This window comes from Myxine glutinosa, chromosome 10 (genome assembly GCF_964187855.1).
Source record: "Myxine glutinosa chromosome 10, kmMyxGlut1.1, whole genome shotgun sequence".
NCBI classification, from domain to species: domain Eukaryota; kingdom Metazoa; phylum Chordata; class Myxini; order Myxiniformes; family Myxinidae; genus Myxine; species Myxine glutinosa.
Window position 1 is genome coordinate 102,693,809 of NC_136270.1, and position 6,157 is coordinate 102,699,965.

Sequence of the window (6,157 nt, forward strand, 5' to 3'; positions counted from 1 at the left end):
CACAATGGAAGCTGGTCTGATTTTAAGAAAAGAAAAAAGAAATATAATAAATTGCACAATGGAAGCTGGTCTGATTTAAAATAAATAAGTATAATAAATTGCAGAATGGAAGCTGATCTGATTTGAAATAAATAAATATAATAAATTGCACAATGGAAGCTGATCTGATTTTTAAAAAAGAAAAAAAGAAATATAATAAATTGCACAATGGAAGCTGATCTGATTTAAAATAAATAAAAAAAGAAAATAATAAATTGCACAATGGAAGCTGATCTGATTTAAAATATATAATATATAATAAATATATATAATATATAATATATAATATATAATATATAATATAATATATAAAAATATATAATAAATTTCACAATGGAAGCTGATCTGAAAAAGGTGGCATTGCTCATTCACAGAGTCACATGCTGGTGTCTGGTGGATGGTGGATGGGGGAAGAAGGGGTGTCAGACTGACAGGAGGAGGTCCGGCAAAGTGTCACTGAGCATCACTGGCGTGAAGGGGAGGGGGTAGGTGGGGGGTCATAAAAACTGCCAAGAAAAGGTGACATCTTATGCATACTTCGTCAGACCCGGACATGTTACAATATTGTTGTGTGTCCCCAATTAATGATTCTCAATTTAACCAGTCAATCATTCTCTGATTCATGAAATCACACTGACTGTGCAATAAATCTCCAACAAGCAGCATTTCATGCAAGAAAGCGCACACTGTTGGTTTTATCGACAATCATGTAATTCAGGTAATGTGTAATCTTTGCCATCAACTAATGCTATTAAATCAAAGGGGCAGTTTTTGGTGCTGCCCCTTATTGGCTATGGGGACTTCAACGGGGATTGAAAAATGTATTGAATTACGTATCCAAAATAACAGATGAATTGCATTTAATAACTGCAGTAGGGCATTGGTTGCGTTTTTGTCTTCAACACATCGCTAATAGTTGTTGTTACCTCCGCCACCAAAGGTGGATGGAGGTTATGTTTTCACCCCTGTCTGTCTGTCTGTCTGTCTGTCTGTCTGTCCGTTTGTGAACAAAATATCTCAAAAGGTTATGGACGGATTCGGAATTTTTTTTGGCAGAGATGTAGTGTATGTGACAAGGACGAAATGATTCGATTTTGGTGAAGATCCAGATTCGGATTCGGCTACTAGAATTTTTAAAGTGATTCTTCTCCATTGGGAGATTGGGCCAAAAACGATACGTAGCAGGATATCTCAAAAAGTTGTGGACGGATTTGGACGAAACTTGGTGGACCAGTTGGGTGTCTGACAAGGACGATTCGATTCGATTTTGGTGAAGATCAGAATATGATTCGGTTATGAGAAAATTGATTCTTCACCATTGAGTGATATGGCGAACCAGGCGGAGGTGTGCTCTCTACTGAGTGCCGTTCAGTTGTTGTTGTTGTTGTTGTTGTTGTTGGATGGCTCCAGACAATTCTTTTGAACAAGCCCGTGGATCTTGCAGGGAGGACCCAGAGATCCCCCACATCCAGGATGGCGCACCCCCGCCTTTACGAAGTCAGGGCCACGACAGAGTTAGAGAGAAAGAGAAGGAGAGAGAAGAAGACAAGAGGGAAAGCGCCGGTCCATGTGGAAGAATGGGGAGATTTGGCCCCCGACTTGTATTTGGGGGTACAACCACCGCGAAGAGGCGTCCCCGATAGTTGTCCATTGATGGTTGTTGACAATAGTGTGTGTGTCCGCCAAGTCATGCTTTATTCGAAAGGGTTCCTGCTGTTGTAGAATAATAAAAATGGCACCGTTGGAAAAGTAAAGATCAATTTGCTTGTCACAATAACTTGTTTCCCTTTGATCATAAGAATGTCTATTTTAAAGGACCATCTTTACGGGATGGAGGGAGAAGAAGCAGGACCCGGAGCTTTGTTCTCGCCATTCTAATAGTACAACAGCAAGAACCCTTCCTTTAGAATTAAATGTCACGGACACGGAAGGAGCACTCAAAATTAAATATAGTAAAATAGGCTATATTGTTTTTGCAATTTTCCAGTTTTTCCAATTTTTCAGTTTTTCCAAACACGATGGAATAATATTTACCGATATGAACAGTGATGTGGCTTTTATTGAAATTCTACAAATACTGTTTAGATTTTGATGATTTGCGTGTGATATGATTCAACGAATGTTTACATAAATCGTTTAAAATAAAAAAAAGCCTTCAATTTCTGATATTTTGCCTTTTCATTTAGGCCTCCCAATTGAAGCCCCGCCTCCCAATTGAAGCCCCGCCCATAGGGCAGGTACCTGCTAGTTTAATAAATACGAGAATGAAGGACACGAGCCTCAACGGCAGAACGCATACAACACTTGCACGCACTTATCGGTGAATAAAAAGCAAATAACTTTGATCTAGTGTCACAAATCGATATGCGACAGAGAATTTGGTCAGGAATGGTGGGTGATGCAAAGTAACAGAGTAAAAATATTGGGGCAGGATAGAGGGAGGATAACGGAGGTGAGCACACGGTCGACCTTTCTGCGCTCTCGGCAATCTGAAATGGGAACTTTTCTTAACTCTGGAACGCCCTGTTGGTGCTTTATGTTAAATAGTTGGGGACAGGATCAGGCCACCCTCCCATTAGCACCATCTCCCTTCCAGGTTTATTAGCGCTGCCGACCCAGAAGCCGTGTTAAGCTCCCGGGATGGCACGGGATAACAGGGAATAATGGGAGCGCAGGTGACAATGATAAAGAGGGACGTGTGGGGAGAGAATGAATGAATGAGTGATCGTTTTAAGGCCATTTTCCCCCCCACTAGAGCGGGGGTTATCCTTGCGGGCCCCATGATAATGATGGTTCCCTGTTTGAGGCAATGTTTTTATGGCCGGATGCTCTTCCTGACGCCAATGGAAAGGAACACCAAATTTGGGGGACAATGCCGCTGCGATACTAAAGAGTACACAGTTCCTCCGTTATCATTTGAACCATGCACACATCATTCACAAAATGCATACACAGGCATAACATGTATGACAACCACATTTAGCACAACATTTGGAGGGCTGGTCTCACTTTTTAACATTTATGGTGCAATATACTTGTGTATTCAATTTTTACGGAGTAGCCCGTAGGGCAATGCCATCTGGAACAGCGTTTGTCTGTCCGTTCGGTGTGTGTATGTATGTATGTGTGTTCCTCACAAACGTCCACCAATCAGAGCTGAGGATCTGGTCACATGACAGGGGGACAGCGTTCAGTAACCATGACATTTGCATATTTTACTAAAAGGAAATAAAATAGCCTTCTGTGGTAGGTAATGGGGTCCCAGTGGGTGTTGTAAGGTAGGTAGGAGGTTTCAGAAATTCCTCAATACAATTATGATTTTGAAATGTGATCGACACGGACCTTTTTATATATTTTTTTGCCATACAAAGTCGAGGCTTGTGTAAGAGCAACACATAAAACACAAAGACACAAACACAAAACACATCAAACATATAATAAAGGGAGCGGTAGACAGCAGGGGGAGAGAGAGGGAAGCACATCAACAGTCGAGACCAGGGACATCGGTAGGTCTGTGGAAGGGAGAGTGGCGGGGGGAGGAGCGGGAGAAAACAACATAACACAAATGGACACTACTAGAAGTTTCAGGAAAGAAAAACGGGATTTGAAAAAGGTGGACTTGGGGTGTATTAGTGGGGGTAGAAAAGATCAAGGTTTTGGATGGGGAAAGAAAAGAGATGGTGGTGAACAGCTGTTTTAAAGACCTGGAGGGAGGAGTGGGATTGAAGAGAATGTGGGAATTTGTTCCAGAGACAGGAGAAAAGAGGAATGAAAGAGTGAAGGTGAGCAGAGAGTCTGGATTTTGGCAGTTTCACCAGAGGAGGGTTTCTGGCAGATCTTGTGCGACCTGAAGGAATATTTGGAGGACAGAGCACAGAGAGAGCTGGGGGAGCAAGGCCGGAGAGGAGTCGGTAGAAGACAGAAAGACCACCTACCTGCCTGCGGTGAGTGAGTGAAACGCCCTCAGAATCAGCTTCATCGCGGGAGATTCCAATGATTCTGAATGCTTTGGTTTCTACATCGTGAAGCCGAGATAGGTGTGAGGCAGGAGCACCGGCCCAGAGGGGAGAGCAGTGCTCCATCAAACTGCGGATGAAAGCTTTGTAGGTGGTGAGCAGCTCAGCAGTGCCAAGGAAGGACTTCGCACGATGGAGGATGCTGAGTCAGCGACTGGCTTTGGAGGCCAGCTTGGAAATGTGGTTTTCCCAGGAGAGATCATGGCAGATAGTGAGATGCAAAAGCTTGAGTGACAGAACTTCTTTGAGAGGATTTTTGAGAAAGTAGATGGGAGGGTTTTCCACTTGCTAGACCAATTTGTGATTTTATCCAGGTCTACAGAGAGTGAAGAGGCTGCTGCCTGCCGATCTGAGGGTTGAGATATGGAGCGGCAGAGGGTGGAGTCATCAGCAAAGAGATAGAGGATTTTCCTGAGAGCCGGAGAGATCATTGATGAAGACCAGAAAAAGCACAGGGCCCAGAACACTGCCTTGGGGAACTCCAGCCTGAACAGGAAGGGGAGATGAGAGAATTCCATTTAGCTGCCGGATCCGGAAGCGAACAGATGACGACGGTTTGCTGGTTTGTTAATATCTCAATACAATTGTGATTTAACATTATATTTTGATATATTAATAATATAGTATCAATTTGTGATTGGAATGATGAATAATGCTGTTTGGATTGAAAATATAGGGATATTGAGATTAAAGCCGAATGGGGGTAAGGATTTCCATCCGTGTCATTCACGGATTCCCCATTTGCAGTTTTGCCATTGATTGGATATAGCAACATTCAGACTGGGTACATCTTTTGTCCAAGTCCTTCACGAACCTGCTGTCAATGCCTGACGTTCGACTGATGGTGGATCAAGAATGTTGAATTAATTGAAAACTAGAACAACACTCTTCCACATCACGACGTCAACCGATATGCCTCTGCCCACATTATTACATCATTATACATACCTGTACCAAGTTTGATTTAAATCCCTTCAGCTGTTCTCAAGTTATCACATTTTTACCTGACATGACATCTGACATTTGACCTCTTGAAGCCATAATCCAATCAGTTCATCTTTTCATCATATATACTTATACCAAATTTGTTCAAAATCCCATCACTTGTTCACAAGTTGGCTTGGCAACATAAATTTTACTTAACATGCCTTATGACCTTTGACCTCGACTTCAAAATCTAATCAGTTCATCTTTGCATCATATATATTATTACTTATACTAAGTTTGTTCAAAATCCCATTACTGGTTCACGAGTTAGTGTGGCAACATAATTGTTTTTACTTAACTTGACCTCTGACCTTTGACCTCTTGACCCCAAAATCTAATCACTTCATCTTTTCATCATTATGCAAACCTGTACCAAGTTTAACTTGGATCCCTTCAGCCGTTCTTAAGATATCGCGGTAACGAATTAATTGATGGACTATCACGGATGGACAGCCGGTTTTCAACCTGAAAACGTAATGACTCCGGCGACTTTGTCCCCCTTGGGGTGGGGGATATTATTAGTACTAGCAACGGTACCCGCCCTCGGGGCGTGGCTTCAATTGGGAGGCCCAAATGAAAAGGCAAAATATCAGAAATCGAAGGCTTTTTTTATTTTAAACGATTTATATAAACATCCGTTAAATCATATCACACGCAAATCATCAAAATCTAAACAGTATTTGTAGAATTTCAATAAAAGCCACATCACTTCATATCGTTAAATATTATTCCATCGTGTCTGGAAAAACTGGAAAATTGGGAAAAAATTGGAAAAAAAATACAGCCTATTTTACTCCAGGGGGTCCCAGGATTACCCAACCAAAATTTCGTTGCGATCGGTTCACTCGTTTTTGCGGTACCTGGGAACGGACGGACAGACAGACGGACGGACATTTGGTGAATTATAGTAAGATTAGTATTGTTTTGTTAAAACATTAATATTATGCTATTATCATTGTTGTTGTTATTATCTCCGCACCGAAGTTGGTTGGAGGTTGTTTTAATCCCTGTCTGTCTGTCTGTTTGTCTGTGAACAGTTTATCTTAAAATGTTGTGGACTGATGTGGACAAAATTTGGTGGACCGGTTGGGTATGCGAAAAGCACGAATTTATTA